Source organism: Schistocerca cancellata, chromosome 6 (genome assembly GCF_023864275.1).
Source record: "Schistocerca cancellata isolate TAMUIC-IGC-003103 chromosome 6, iqSchCanc2.1, whole genome shotgun sequence".
NCBI classification, from domain to species: Eukaryota; Metazoa; Arthropoda; class Insecta; order Orthoptera; family Acrididae; genus Schistocerca; species Schistocerca cancellata.
Genome location: NC_064631.1, coordinates 644,074,715 through 644,091,773, shown reverse-complemented (window position 1 = coordinate 644,091,773; position 17,059 = coordinate 644,074,715). Strand labels below are relative to the sequence as shown.

At 44.9% G+C, this 17,059-nt stretch overlaps 1 protein-coding gene across 2 annotated transcripts in view; it reads left to right on the top strand.

Annotated features, from left to right (window-relative positions):
- The window catches only part of LOC126190666 (CD109 antigen), an 818,148-nt gene that overhangs the window by 364,943 nt on the left and 436,146 nt on the right, over positions 1-17,059 (top strand). For both annotated transcript variants that reach the window (XM_049931111.1, XM_049931109.1), the window contains exon 3: positions 1,564-1,603. The gene's annotated coding sequence lies outside the window, so the exon portion shown is untranslated. The remainder of the gene's footprint in view (positions 1-1,563; positions 1,604-17,059) is intronic.

The window sequence follows — 17,059 nt, the reverse complement described above, 5'->3', positions numbered from 1 at the left end:
TGTTTATGTACCTCTGATGCGTCTTCACAGAAGGGAACGTCTAAAGTGGTGTCGTCAATATGCCCCGTGACGGTCCAACAGTGGGCCAATGTTCTTGTCGCATATGAGTCCCGATTTGGTCTGCAGAGTCACTCTCGACACATTCACATCTGGAGGGAACGTGGAACACGATTTCGGAATCCAAACATCCTAGAAAGAGACCGCTATCGAGGAGGATCCGTAATGGTGTGGGCAGGGATTATGTTAACCACTCGAACATCTCTCCATAAAATTGTGTGGGTGCATCAGCAAGGTTTAACTGGTGTCAGGCATCGTGTCGAGGTTCTGGGACCTCATGTGCGTTTGTTGCGAGGTGGTGTGGGTGAAGAATTCGTATTGATGGACGACAATGTTTGACCTCATAGACCACAGGTGGCTGATGTTTTCTTGGAGACGCAAGGTACTGCATGCATGGCGTGGCCTGCTCGCTCTCCCAGTTTGAACCCCATGGAGCATGTCTGGGATGCGCTAGGTAGAGAGGTTGCATCACATCAGCATCCACCAACCACTCTCCCAGACTTGCGAGCAACTCTGCTCACAGCATGCCCCTATTTTGCTGCCGGAGGTGCAAACACCCCTTGCTGAGTGCATTAAGCAGTTGTCGGAATGTGTGTATCCGTTAAGTTGCCGGCCGCGGTGGTCTAGCGGTTCTAGGCGCTCAGTCCGGAACCGCGCGACTGCTACGGTCGCAGGTTCGAATCCTGCCTCGGGCATGGATGTGTGTGATGTCCTTAGGTTAGTTAGGTTTAAGTAGTTCTAAGTTCTAGGGGACTGATGACCACAGATGTTAAGTCCCATAGTGCTCAGAGCCATTTGAACCATTTGAGCCATCCGTTAAGTTGGAATAAATGAACAACATTTTGTCTATCGTTATGCATATTGCAGTTGTTTACGTTCTATGTTATTGACATTGTTTCTACTTTACTATGAGCCGTTTACACTGCTTTGTGGCAAAATAAACGCAACCTTGCAAAATTTCCGTATGTTGCTTTAATTCTGGACACCAGTGTAGTTGGGTTTTGCCCGATGCGGTCCGACATCGCAATAACAGATTTGTGGCAAAACTGCAATTCGTTTCCCTTGAGTCTTCCATTTTATCACGAGTACGTTTTCTGCTAGAGCCTGCCTGTCTGTTTACAATTTACTCTCCGGGTGGCTAGCAACGTGTCATGCTAAGACCTGGCTCCCTCTGAAATTCACGACGGAAATTTCTGCGGACAACACTGGGTGATTTCGTTTCGCATACCACACGAAACGTCAGGCTCTCTCTGGAGGTGTGCTCATGTCTGGTAATTCTTTAGCACCAGAAACAAAACGAAAGAAATCGTTTAGAAGAAAATCTAGCACAGAACTTTTTGAGTTGCTTTACATGATGCCGTATCTCATAGTTTTCTTAACTGCATTTATAAACTAGATAGGTGTCATATGAACACCCCGTATTTATCTCATTTTAGATATTCATTATTGAAAGGAACGCAGCTGAGGGAGTGAAATATTGACGAATGTGTGTTGCATTTGTTGCAGGTGAGAAGTGACTGCCGCCACAAAGCCGTCCTTGGAGGCAGTAAGTGTCCAGAAATATTTCTCATATAACCATGCTAACGTAACTCTTGTAACATAAAACAGGTCACGTATATAAGTGTGCCAAATGAGTGCAGAAGGGGCAACTCTGCCGCTTTTCTACAGGAAAAAAAGTCGAAACCGACGTGCAATTTCATCATTTCGTGTTAACGATGCATTTCATGAATTGTGTTCAGGAGCTTCTCTCTGTGGTTTTTTTTCTTTACTGATTTCCGATTAATATATAGTAATATCACGACCATTCCATTGGGCAAGTAAGTGGCATTACTGGTCCACACGAAATACGCTCGTTTAGCGCCAGAAATCGGAGATCCTGATGCAAAATTCCAAGGCGACACGTAGTGTGATAATCATATCTCAGACATCCATAAGTAGAGTCAGACAGTGATTTAGCTACAAAAAAGTTGTTCTCCAAGAAGTATTTCCCCACCCAACAGGTCCTCCGCTCGCGGTGTTGTGGTCAGCGCCTCTGCCTGTAGATCGCGCGTCCCGGGCTCGATTCCTGGCCGGTTCCAGGGTTTTCATCGCTTTGGGACTGCGTGTTCTCCTAATCGTTTCATCTCATCGTCGTCTCAAAGACGTGCAAGGCATCCGAGTGCCATCAAACACTTGCGACAGGTGGCCACGTAACCCCAGACGGGTATGCATGCCATACAGGCCACTGAGGATGAGGTGCTTAGTACATAAAAAGAAGGAAGAGCGTATGGCATGAAAACAAACAGCCGTTTATTTCTCAAAGAAGAAGAAGAAGAAGAAGAAGAAGAAGAAGAAGAAGAAGAAGAAGACAATATAGAAGCAAGTAACGTACGGCAGAAAACTGTTTCCATGAATTCACATAGATTTGCTATTCTGTATTGCTTCTAAAATATTTCCTTTTATACTTCCTTACTTCCAGAAATATGTCATACTTGAGATCAAGCGTCGTTCTTAGATTACTTCTTTTTAGCATTTCAACTTTTTCAAACGTACAGTTCGGCACAAGACATTCATACTCGCATAGACAGTCCGGTAATGCTAGACCTATGGTGTTTTATATAAAATTTTATAACTAAAAGGCTTAAGTTACAAATATTCGTAAGTTATACCGTATGCTTATAGTTCTTATCATTATTGGACGTATACCTGAACAACTTTTTGCAAAGTCTGCCCTAAATTTCCTTTCATTATCTATTTCATCACTATCTGTTTTTAAGAATTTTCACATTTATGACGTTTATGTGTTTTTCGGTTGAGACTTTCAAACCTGTTCGCTGGCCTTCTCTTCCAAGTAGTCCTATTTTGCTTTTTCTTGTTTTAAATTGTTACTGTTTTAAACAAGGTACAGTTGAAGAGGAGTGCAGATAAATGTCGCACCATCAGACAGCTGCATTTATTTTTCATAGTTGTAACTGTTTTCAGACATGAAATTTATACTTTGCCTTGTATGTAAAGTCCCTTTTTATTCTCTATTTAGCCTCTTTTTGTTTCTTAGTACTGTGGGTGCTCAGACATTTTTTTTCCACTGAAGTGAAGTATCCATATCTCGTTTATTCTCCCATGTGTCTGCAATAAGCTAGAAAACTCCTTATTTATAAAGTAGTTTCCGCGTAATTGAGGTGAAAATTAAACCGCGAAGCAGTACATACATTACATGAGACAGCACACGATGGTTTCATCTAAAAATGGTTCAAATGGCTGTGAGCACTATGGGACTCAACATCTGAGGTCATCAGTCCCCTAGAACTACTTAAACCTAACTAACCTAAGGACATCACACACATCCATACCCGAGGCAGGATTCGAACCTGCGACCGTAGCGGTCGCGCGGTTCGAGACTGAAGTGTCTAGAACCGCTCGGCCACGGTTTCATTTAAAAGTCACCAAGGACGTGAAGAGAGATGAATAGCATGTTCCCGGCTGGAAAAAAAATAGTACTTCCTTTTAGACGTTTTCAGCGAACTAAAGATTTATTGTTGCAACAGTGGATATGGAATACATGAAATGACAACATTTAGAAATAAATAGTACAAGCCGGTTCTGAGGTACCAGGTATCGGCCCATGCTGAAGCACCCATACTAGTATGTGGCGTAAGTCTTCGCAGGTGGCACTGCAGGTGCTGACTCTGGCATGCAGTCGATCGTACAGGTGGCGAATACTGTCGTGGGATACGTTATGGCCGGCCGCGGTGGTCTAGCGGTTCTGGCGCTGCAGTCCGGAACCGCGGGACTGCTACGGTCGCAGGTTCGAATCCTCCCTCGGGCATGGGTGTGGGTGATGTCCTTAGGTTAGTTAGGTTTAAGTAGTTCTAAGTGACTTATGACCTAAGATGTTGAGTCCCATAGTGCTCAGAGCCATTTGAACCATTTTGGATACGTTATGCCACGCCTGCCCGACCTGTGCAGGTAGTTCTGTAACAGTTGTTGACTTACAAGTCACACGAGTCACTTCTCATCCCACGATAGCCACACACGTGTTCTACTGGAGACTAGTCCAGAGATCGTGCTGCCCAGGGAAGTTGCTGCAGGTGTTGCAGAGCACGTTGAGTTTCACGGGCAGTATGTGGCCTGTTGGAACAGCGCATCACCTACCTGTTACAAGAATGGCAAAGAACGGGTCTAACAACATTCTGCACTTGCCGAGCACTGGCTAGCGCCCGCTTTAGAAATGTGAACGAGAGTTGTAGCTTTTCGCAATATGGCCTGGGGTGGGACCGGTGTGTCTTGGACGAATGCGCTCCACGAAACAGTGCTCACCAGATCTACGGGGCAAACGACCATCACTTTGGTACAGGCAGAATCTGCTGTCATCGCTGAAGACCACGGCGCGCTGTTCCATCTTCCAAGTGATCCTCTGACGGCACCAGTCGAGCCATAGACGTTGATGCTGTGGCGTTAGTGGAAGATGGGCTGGACATGTCCGTAGCCCTAGTCCCACTGCTAATAGCCGGTTCGTAGCAGTTGTTGACATGTCTGGGCTCAAGCGCCCTCTTATCTACGCTGTGGCAGCTGTACAATCTGCCGCTGCTGCCTTGACAGTGCGACGGTCCTGGATGGCGTCTGTGGTGCGTGAACGCCCAGAACCTCGTTTAGGGGTGTGAGAACGTTCGCGTGACCACTGGTACCAGCATCGCTGGACAGCTGACGCAGCACGTCCAGCTTGTGTGGCAGTACTCCGAAAAGATCGTCCCGCCACTCGAAAGGCCGCAATTTGACCCCTTTCAAATTCGTTCACTTGGCTGTACGAAGCAGGAGTACGTCTCCGTGGCATGGCTGCCTGCTTGTTTCACACATTTGCAGCACCCTGAGCCTTCTGGCTGTAAGCACTCCGTGTTAAAGAGGAGGCACAGACGGCGCTCTGGTAGCTATGCCACTGCGCTGTCTGTTGGCGGCATATGCCATCATGGGATCAAAATCGAGGTCGTCTTTCCAAGAGTACTCCCCCCCCCCCCCCGGTAGTGTGTTTACAATCCATGCGCTGCAGTTTCTTCTCGGGCTCATGCCTATTTAAGTCACGCTGTAATTTTACGAAGGATCATCCCTTCAGGCTCCTTGTACCGCCGGACAACGCTGAACTGGATGTGTGTGACATTTAAGACACTCATCTCCTTGCTTCGTTTTATTACGCCTGTAACACAGCTGCCGTCTTCTTATTTCGTCGTGTCCAAGCGAATCATCGTGCTTCGATTGGTCTGGGTAAACATTGTCGTGTTTGGAGAGCATGTAATATCTCCGCCATCTAAAAAATAATAATTTGTTATTTCATTTGATTCCATTAAAAAGATAGGGTCACGCAAATATTCCTAATTAATTTGTGAAAAATCTGCCAAATTAAAATTTACACTCTCGTTTCTTTTTATTCCATGAGTATAACTGCGTTAAGTGGTTTCATTGATGAAATATTTTGAAATAATAACTGTGAAAAAACATGAAACAGACGGAGGAAGTATTGCTGCGAGTGTGTTGAAAAGCTGTTGGATACGACGGAGACATCTTGCAATATTTTCAGTGCAACAATTCACACAGTTATGCCGTGATCGACGGATATAACGGGGAAGGTATCTGGAGCTGATGCCAGTAGAAGTCAAGTATTCTCTTCCCCTCTTCCTCCAACGGAGAAATCTTCAGCCTTTTTTGAGCGGACCGGTCAGCGCTCCAGCCGATCTTGGACCTCGCGGGTGCGTTCTGAAGTCACTGAGGTGAGGGTTCTCCACGTGACGGCGTCGTTCACGCAGTTTCGCGAAGCTGCTTCACGTCGTGGAAGAAAACGCTGCCATGTAAAAGGAATGGCATCGAAACAGAAGATGACAGACAAAATGAAGGATACGGACACAGCAGTCATTTGCAATCCCACTGGTTTTTCTAAAATTATTCTTGGATATCCAGATTTCACTTATAAGTAGCCATGTTCAGTGGTTACATCAGACGCATAGGAAACCCAAAGTATTGCACTGCAGAATCTGGATACGCAAGAATAACAAAAAGCCAGTTGGATTCAGACTGTTTGCTGTGTCCGTCATTAATTAAATGGTTCAAATGGCGCTGAGCACTATGCGACTTAAACTTCTGAGGTCATCAGTCGCCTAGAACTTAGAACTAATTAAACCTAACTAACCTAAGGACACCACACACATCCATGCCCGAGCCAGGATTCGAACCTGCGACCGTAGCGGTCACGCAGTTCCAGACTGTAGCGCCTAGAACCGCTCGGCCACTCGGGCCGGCGTCATTAATTAATTAATCTACGGTCTCTCGTAGCGGTCGCGCAGTTCCAGACTGTAGCGCCGAGAACCGCTCGGCCACTCGGGCCGGCGTCATTAATTAATTAATCTACGGTCTCTGTTGCACAATGGTTCGTTATGGAATCAAAATTGATGTACAGAGAAAAAGGCCGAAATGCTAATTCGACCTTCAGAATTTGTTTCACTGCAGAAGATTGTAAAGTGTTCTTTCCAGTCACCACGCGAAAGCGAAATGACAGATAATGAAATGAGTGATAGCGGAACGGAAAATAACATTAAAGCGCTCAGCACAGGCAAGCCATATAGGTCGGATGAGATACCAGTGCAGTAACTTCACACAGATTTGCCACAAGTCGGATGAGATACCAGTGCAGTAACTTCACACAGAGTTGCCACAAGTTATGAAAGTCAGGGAATTTCAAACGTATCAGGGAAATTTGAAAAAAACACCGAAAAATCTTCTTTTTGTCTCAGTAGCATGAAATTGTTCGTTTACTGAGATGTCATGCTTCGTCGCTGGCTGGGCGCAGCGGAGTGCGTGCTCAGCTTCGCTACTCTCTCATTCTTTCTGCTTCTCCCCCTCCCACCCCGCCGCTCAGCTTGAAGTCAATGCTGCCACCACTACTTGCTGCTAGACTAGCAGCTGCGGATGAGAGGTTGGGAAGCGTGAGGAGTGGATTGTTTGGATCTGATTCTCAGTGATTGTTGACACACCGGCATGAGACAAGGGTCATGTGTGCGTGAGTTGTCTTGAGTGACAGTGTGGACGTGTGTGCTCTCTCGTTTTCTGACAAAGACTATGGCCAAAAATTTAGTTGTGAGAGAGTGATTGTCCTTTCTGTGTGCCTGTCTGCCGCTCAGCGATCATCTTTACGGTGAGTTGCTACGTATCCGCATTAGTATTGGTTCTCAGAGTGCTTGCGCAAGTTATCTGTTGCGTGCGTGATCACCGCGGTCTCATTTCATCAACATGGTGCCTGTGACACGTCAATAGCTGGCAAAAAAAGTGGACTTCCATAACTGGCAAAAACCGTAGGCCATATCTGTTCGTATCTGTAACCGATCGGACATGCCGATCTGAAGCCCATAGTTTCTCTCTAACATGCGCGCCCTGCCTGTCGGATCTAGTCCCACCGATCTGCCCGCAGGCCGGGTCTGTCTGTGTGTGGCGCGATGCAGCGGATTTTCATGGTTTATCCGTGGACCCAGGACTTAGAACTACTTAAACCTAACTAACCTAAGGACATCACACAGATCCATGCCCGAGGCAGGATTCGAATCTGCGAACGTAGCAGCAGCGCGGTTCCGGACTGAAGCGCCTAGAACCGCTCGGCCACAACGGCCGGCACAAAACAAAAGTAGATCATAATTTGAAAATAACACTTAATGTCTTGTAACATAAGTAAAAATTACACAATAGCGCAAAATTGTGTATATGATAATAGTTGGGTTGTATCTACACTCCTGGAAATTGAAATAAGAACACCGTGAATTCATTGTCCCAGGAAGGGGAAACTTTATTGACACATTCCTGGGGTCAGATACATCACATGATCACACTGACAGAACCACAGGCACATAGACACAGGCAACAGAGCATGCACAATGTCGGCACTAGTACAGTGTATATCCACCTTTCGCAGCAATGCAGGCTGCTATTCTCCCATGGAGACGATCGTAGAGATGCTGGATGTAGTCCTGTGGAACGGCTTGCCATGCCATTTCCACCTGGCGCCTCAGTTGGACCAGCGTTCGTGCTGGACGTGCAGACCGCGTGAGACGACGCTTCATCCAGTCCCAAACATGCCCAATGGGGGACAGATCCGGAGATCTTGCTGGCCAGGGTAGTTGACTTAAACCTTCTAGAGCACGTTGGGTGGCACGGGATACATGCGGACGTGCATTGTCCTGTTGGAACAGCAAGTTCCCTTGCCGGTCTAGGAATGGTAGAACGATGGGTTCGATGACGGTTTGGATGTACCGTGCACTATTCAGTGTCCCCTCGACGATCACCAGTGGTATACGGCCAGTGTAGGAGATCGCTCCCCACACCATGATGCCGGGTGTCGGCCCTGTGTGCCTCGGTCGTATGCAGTCCTGATGGTGGCGCTCACCTGCACGGCGCCAAACACGCATACGACCATCATTGGCACCAAGGCAGAAGCGACTCTCATCGCTGAAGACGACACGTCTCCATTCGTCCCTCCATTCACGCCTGTCGCGACACCACTGGAGGCAGGCTGCACGATGTTGGGGCGTGAGCGGAAGACGGCCTAACGGTGTGCGGGACCGTAGCCCAGCTTCATGGAAACGGTTGCGAATGGTCCTCGCCGATACCCCAGGAGCAACAGTGTCCCTAATTTGCTGGGAAGTGGCGGTGCGGTCCCCTACGGCACTGCGTAGGATCCTACGGTCTTGGCGTGCATCCGTGCGTCGCTGCGGTCCGGTCCCAGATCGACGGGCACGTGCACCTTCCGCCGACCACTGGCGACAACATCGATGTACTGTGGAGACCTCACGCCCCACGTGTTGAGCAATTCGGCGGTACGTCCACCCGGCCTCCCCCATGCCCACTATACGCCCTCGCTCAAAGTCCGTCAACTGCACATACGGTTCACGTCCACGCTGTCGCGGCATGCTACCAGTGTTAAAGACTGCGATGGAGCTCCGTATGCCACGGCAAACTGGCTGACACTGACGGCGGCGGTGCACAAATGCTGCGCAGCTAGCGCCATTCGACGGCCAACACCGCGGTTCCTGGTGTGTCCGCTGTGCCGTGCGTGTGATCATTGCTTGTACAGCCCTCTCGCAGTGTCCGGAGCAAGTATGGTGGGTCTGACACACCGGTGTCAATGTGTTCTTTTTTCCATTTCCAGGAGTGTAGATAACGCTTGAGAATGGGAAACGGATCGAAATCTGTTGCGGTTAATATAAAAATAAGAAGCAGCTGCTCTTAGTATTACAACAGTATCCATTTCAGACAATTTGCTGAGGTTGTAGAACAGCTTACACAGGAAATAATCTATCTGTTGATGCTTCAGCATAACGCGTCGGTTTGGGACCCGAATCAGGTAGGATTAATGAAAGAAGATACGGAGAAATCCAGAGTAGGGCATCGCATTTCATCACAGGTCTGTCTAGTAAGTGCGAGAATATGGCGGAGATGGTCGTTAAACTGCTGTGTGCCGGACTTTGCAAGAGGGCCAGTGTACAAAGGGAGACGTTTTCCAAGAAGTCAACCAGGACATTTCTTCCTCCTAGATACGACTCGCGAAATGACCATGGCAGAAAAATAAGAAAAATACGAACTCGGAGGAAGTAAAGCGGCTTATTGAGTAGGAATATAGATGTAGACCACAACGGAACATATGCTACTATGTGCGGTACAGAAATGTTACTGCGGCAATAACGCCATACGGCAGTTCCATATCCGGCTGTGTACTGCTACGAAATCGAAATCGACTCGTCACTTCATACAGTGTCTTTAGTTCTGAGTAGTGAACCATGGCTGAAGTTCGGCTGAAATGACCGTTTTTGGGGTGTGTGTGGGGGTGGTGGTGGGGGGGGGGAGTATGTCTGTCGCAGCCACACTTACTCCTTCATTTCTGCACGTTCTGTGATTTAACTAAGGCTGGGGTCCAATGAGGTGCTATAATATGGTCAGGACAGTGAACTAGCAGTTGGTGGGAGCGGCGCTCAGTCAGACTCCTTGCTGATATGGTCTTGTGCGTTCCCTTCCAGGCGACTGCCTCTGTACTTCCTTCAGTAAGATAACGGCCATTTTCCTTTGCAGCCTTGCACAACCCGTTCCTGTGACTCTAAAGGTACCGAGCCTGACGGGCCCTCCATGCAAAGCATTACTGCATTAGCTCTGTAAAAGGAAAGAAGCAGTATGTTAACTGCGGTTCGTGGCCTATTACTTCATTATACGCACGCCAGGACTTACAATGGAAAACCACAAACTCTGTAACCCAGCGAGATAAAATAAAGTCTGGCAGTTTTTGTCTGTTGTGTTGCTGTACCGTATAAATGTGATTGTAGTTTGGTTTGTGTTGTTTGAACATTTGATAAGTTGCATTCGTGGAGAGTGCCGTTGCTCAGAGCCGTCTTCGGCGAGCAACCAGATTTATGTGTAGGGTTTGAATGTTTCATGAGGAGCAGGTCTTGCGCCCCAAACTGAGACTGTTCGTGCCGCATTTTCGACTTCACAATCAAAAATACACTGCCTGGTCCGACCGTCACTTGCCCCGTGTCCGCTCATAAAAGTAATTGTGTTGTCAAACTCATTGTTAGTGGTCATCAAGCTCCAAAAGCTAACGTAAATACTTTTTGTTATAGCTTCTACGTTCACTGAAACCTGCACTGTAAAAGAAGCAATTACGACATGTCAGTGGATATTATGAACATCATTGTCATAGGATGTGCACTTATTGCCTCTCTCGACATGACCAGCTTATACACTAACGTCCCATTGACGAGACGCTTGAGAGTATAAGAAAAATCCTGACAGGCATGATAAAATTACTATTCGTGAAGCTTAGGAAACTTTGAAATTAATACGGTTATCGTTATACTTAAGTTATTTCACCACCAAAAAAGAGGGACTGGCCATGGACAATTCCCTTTCAGATACCCTAGCGGGCATTTTTATTAATAATTAGGAATTTTTTTTTAGCTTTCACCTCGATGTAGCGAGGAATATGATGCTTTATCACAAGTACGTATTTGACATTTACGAACCCCATCGAGGTAGCAAAAAAATGGTTCAAATGGCTATGAGCACTATGGGACTTAGCTTCTGAGGTCATCAGAACTACTTAAACCTATGTAACCTAAGAACATCACACACATCCATGCCCTAGGCAGGATTCGAACCTACGACCGTAGCGGTCGCGCGGTTCCAGACTGTAGCTCTTAGAACCGATCGGCCACCTCGGTCGGCGAGGTAGCAAAGACGGCGTTAGTAAATTTGCACTTGCCTTCAGATGCATGCTGAAATCCAGTTCATTGTTGAGCTGGAAGATTAATGGAGTTTAAATTTTTAGGATTTAACAGTCACTGGGGAGGGGCCTAATCTACTAACATATTTATTGTAAGCCTCGCCAATGGTTTTTAAGTGTATTGCATGCCCTTGCATAGATAATTTCCTGGTTGCACTTTATATGCTACTTACTGATTTTCATGCATTGGTTCATCCCCCTATACATGGATCTTTTCCTCCATTTTTGGTTTACCTTTTTTTGTTTTTCATCTCTGTCAAGCCCTTCGCTTGGTCTTTTTTCTAAAAAAACTTTTACCCCTTCCTTCATGCCCGCCCCCCCCCCTCTTTATGTTTGTATCTTATTGAGATACTTAGCTTTGATAAACAATCCATCAGCACTTTGTCAACGCGTTACCTTCACTCAAATTCTGGCATACACAAACGCTAACGTAAACGATTTTTGTCTCTCTCTAAGTTTCCCATTGCAGTTACATACACTGAAGTCTCTATGCTCCCTGTTCTTGTTAGGTCTTGTGAAAAATGGTATTTATTTTAATGATGTACTATATTACTCTTTTCACTATCTGTGAGCACACGTAATAAAGTTCGCAATGTGCATCACTCTCTCCCCTTTTTCTCCCATACGTATTTAACTATGTGTACTCTGTTTTACTAGACTAACTTTATAATATTCTTTCATTTATAAAACATGATGCATACTGATTTTCAGTGTCATGTAAAACGACACACGAGTATTGTGCCGCCCAGCTTCCTCTGCTCCCCCCAATACTTAACAGTAGATCTCTGTTTTATATTCTCTCGTTTTGACATATTTGTAATGATGTATTTTATGGTATTGGTTGTATTACTTCCTTTTTAGTATGCGTTCCTTTTTAAATATTTTTGTGTTTGTATTTGACATGTTGAACGCCTGTGCGTTGTGCTACCATGCACGCCGCATCGCGTGGTGGCCATTTTTGTTACCTTGTACGTAACTTCGTATTTGCTTACTCAGTTGTACTCTCAAAAGTGGTTACTTGTACACGACGCCGTACTATCTGCCGTAAGCCCCTTATCTCCTTTGGGACGCTCATTTTAATTCATGTTCTTGTAAACTTTTGTCAGTTTATTATTTGTTAGCTATTGTGAATAGCTGCGTTACTCGCGTGTTTTGTAACCTATCTGCAGATATTCCGAAGATTAGTTTACTCGAAACGCTTAAATAAAGCTGAGTCCCTGAACATCAAGTAACTGAATTTTTCTCCAGCGACCGTAACATTAGTGTATAAATAAAAAAAAGTATTTCAAACGAATGAATAACTTTCGTCTTAGCAGCGGCCAAAAATTGTCTGGGAAGGCAGAGATAAGGATATATATCACAAATAACTGATGCACGTGTAGCAGATGAGGAGACAGGACAATTAATAGTGACGGGCTGCATCAAACCTTTCGGGATTTGAACTCCGGCGCTGTCTCGTGGGAGTCCAGTGGCTTGATCACACCGCAGCCTAACTCGATCGGGAGCACATCCTACGGAGGACCAACAAGTTTCCTGACAGGTTCGGACCAGGACTCGAACCCGGAGGCTTTGTATTTCGCGGGAAAATGCTCTACCGATTGCAAGGTGAAATTTTATTCTGAAACAACGAAGTGCATTTGCCTGTAAGCATTAAATCAGACTGGCAGAGTTATGTCACAAAAAAACACGACAACAATCAAGCATTGCACCTCATACGTATGGACTAATAACTGGACATTTATTACCGAAGTGGACCAGCAGCCCACGTTCGCCTTGCGCTTTCGGCTTCGCTAACAGTCTTTAAACGTTTAAATAGAGTACCCGTCGGCGCTGCATTCCGTCTGTCCTCTGCTGCTGACAGCTGTCCATCACGCATTTCCGCCGGGAAATGGATTCGCAATTTCGGCCAGTTGAGAGCGAGAGAGAGAGAGAGAGAGAGAGAGAGAGAGAGAGAGAGACTGTTAGTGTAATCGTCGGAGTGACTTCAGTTGACGCACATTCAGCGGGCGTCTGTTGCGAGAGCGAACGAGCTCATTTTACACTCTGTGTCTGTAGTAATTTACCGAAATCGCACTCACATCTGTCGCTTTCAGTGATGCGTTTGTGATTCAAGCCTCATCTCTCTCTGTAAGTTTATCACTTCGTGCGGTAAAATGACAATCCCATAAATAGTTTCTGCCCAGCGATTGCAATATTTGCAGCAAAAATTTCGTTTTTAGTTGCATTACGTCAGTCGTAACTCACGTATCTCGCCGAGACGGGACTTTGTAATGTGGAAACTTGTAGTAGGATACAAAACGGTAATTTTAGGTTTTTAAATTTTGTTATTCAGTCGCGTAACAAACTTATACAGCGTGTCGCAGGAGGATTGGCCAATATTCACGTATGTGACAGGAACGATCATTCGAAGCAAGAAACTTCAGGGAACATGGGCTCCAAGGGGCATACCATGCTATGAGCACTTCTTTATTACAGTGTTATGATCAATTCTTCATCTTCGATACTGTGAAACAAATAGCTTCCACTGGAAGCTCTTTACGTCCCATAGTTTGGGAAGTGTTAGTATAGACCAAAACAAGAAAAAAATGTCCAGGAAAGATGGGCACATAGGCCTTGGTACCTTAACAGCACTTGCTCATCTTCGTTACTGTGAAATACATCTCTTCCACTGAACAAGTGCTCCTAGTTCTTAAGGTACCCAGGCATGTTAGAGCTCTTGTTAACTGGACGTTGTTGCTTCGAATGACAGTTCTTGTCGTATCCACGAATACTGACGGTTTCTCCTAGGACACCCTGTGTGGTTCAGTCGTAAACTCTGCGACATTGCCCTCAAATCATTTCAGATGTTCCGGTAGAATGGTGAATACAAGTGAATACGTGCCGTCAAAAACGTTGTAACCCTCAAAATACAAATTGTACAGGAGGCGCGAAAAACCATTAATTATGCAACAGATTTACGAACGGCAGAAATAGCATTCACAATCACTTGAAATGAGTCCATTACTGCTTAATGTGTACAAGTTGTGGCAGTACGTGACCTTAAAAGCAAGATATTACAGATTTTCGTTCGGCATCCATGCAAAAACGTTGTAACTCTAACGAGAGTAGCACACTTTTGTGGGTACAACGTTTATACCACTGATATTATTTAACCTCTAATACTGTTTATTGGGTTTATTCTGATTAGGCGTAAATACAATTTGCATTATACAATGTCGGAGCTTCTGGGTGTTTGACTGAAGGTGGAAATATTGCTACAAAAGAAGGGTTTGCAGTGATAAACGTTCACATTTTCATTTCACAAGAATATAGCGAAACAGAATCGATACTGCACACGCAGTTTAAACGAAACATTATTAATAGTTCCCACTGTGCAATACGATTATTCACGGCACACAAGACGTATTGTTGCAAACTTACGTTTTGCGTGACCGACCATGAGACTGTGACTTTACTTTATCTTTAGGTTCTCATAAAACTCTCGGTATTTTTCAGGAATATATCTACATATGTCTAGCGATTAGCTTTCTTTTACGCAGAGACAGGTAATGGCTCACCATAAAGTCTAGGTAGGTCATTCAAGCTAAACACCACCGGCGGAACTGTAATACTGTTTTTACCCCTGGAGCGTTTTGCTAAGTTTGCTGAATGCCAAGGGTGCAAGTAATTATGACTCTTGCGGCGTTGAAGTACTGTTGGGGAATCTGAAGATATCTTCATCCAAACATAATCCGTTATTTTGCATTTTGGATCTTTGCGGACGTGCTTTTCAATACAGCTTAAATCAATAAAATCGTCCTGCTCAATGTAACAAACCAGAAACGAGTTGTTTGGTCGTGCAGTAGCTATTACGTGAACCCATTCAAATGGTTCATACACAGAGTAGTTCTTCTTATTTATCCCAATTAATGCGAAATCCCTGTCACAAGGCAAAAAGCTGTGTCCTGTGATTAGAAACTTTTGATCCACGGAGGTGTAATACTTCATGTTCAGAAGATTTTGATACAAAACAATAGTTTTCCAGTTATTGATCTGTCCTGTACATCGATCTGACCACACCACTAAAGTTCTTTCTTCACACGGGTTTAGTACTGAAGATGTAGATGTTACGTACTTCAGAAGGCACGAAATAATTTCAACTGATCCCCGCTTAGCAACAGTTTCAGGTCAAACACACATCCACACCTTATTGTCACCAACGTTATGTATTGCCTGTTTGTAGGTTGACAGCTGGCGTTGATAGAAAACCGCAGAATGAGTAAGGGTAGGACAATACAGCACCTGTTTGAGGTCTGTGCATATCGAAACATAGGTTTTGTTTGTTTTAGCTTTTGCTGTATCCTTCTCCAGCATTGAATACGCTGCTTCCGCATGTAAATGGTGCAGTTTGCTTTCTTCGTCGATTTTCTTTCTCTCTGTTTCATTTTTACTGTTAACTAACTGCAGGAACAGTCTGTCACAATACCCACATGAATCCGAACGTGGTACTCCAAAGCGAAATTTATATTGTCCCCTGAAAACATCTCTGTAAGCTCTTTCACTGCCCTGTACTGTCGTATTATCTTCTTTAGAGTCGGCAAAGTTTAGAAATATTCAAATCGGATCTCAGGCAGAGGTTTTCATTCTTATGTCTTGAGTAGTTGCTTTTTTTTTTTTTTTTTTTTTTTTTTTTTTTTTTTTTTTTTTTTTTTTGTTTTTTGCTTCTCAATGTGGTTTCTTATCACGTCCTTCAAGCTGTCCTGCAGCGTATTTGGACGATTAATATGCTTACCCCTTCTGTCTTCTAACGGCACGCCACAGTTCATCTTCCCTTGGAGCATTTGTACACGTCTAGCGGTAATCCTATATACCATGCACAACGTTTTTTGACATACCTGAATTTTTTCTGCTCCTCTTCTTAAAAAGTACTTGAATGTGCAGTGTCTGCGCGAAATGGTTTGATGTGTACTATTTCAATGCACGACGAAGCCAAATGTCTGGTTTGTGCATTATAGTCTAAAGCGTAGAATTCTTGAAACAGCTCTCTGTTGTCCTCCATTTTTAGTGTTTTACTTTCGTTTCACAACCGGTTTTCGGCTTTTAAAACCATTATTCAGAGATTATAGAGAAAAGTTGCTACATGTATAAAAATGGGAGTGAATTTACTTGTCTTTGCACATGTCTCTCCTTATGAACACAAACTAATTGTCAAAACACCTAAAACAGTTAAATTTTTTGTGAACGAAAACGAATGGAAACAAACAACGTGAATTTGCTGTCATGTTTATACGTATGGCAACTTTCTGGACGTTCACTAGGTAATGGTTTGTCTATAACAAACTGGCTGTGAAACGAAAGAAAAGTTTAAATAAATAACAGCCTGTGCGGGAACAAAATGTCGCATTCATTCAGTTGGTCAGATAGCAGTAGTCACCCTCATCTTACTCGGCGCGTAAGGCTATAGCTTTGCTGCTGCTGCTGCTCTTGCTCTTGCCGGTGGCGCACCTGGAATATTCTACAAAGACCAACTGAATTAACTGACAGATTAACTCACAGCTGTAGTTATCGCATCAAGGCAATTAGGCGAATACGTGGTGTGAAAGCGAGAGTTAGGCATATGTCACCCAGTGCCCACTTACTGAAGATTGGCAACTAAGTGGACTTACCATATCACTTAGCGTGGCACTCTTAAGCAGACCGGACAAAAAATGAGTCCCATGTTGCCCTCCCCTCCCCCCCTAG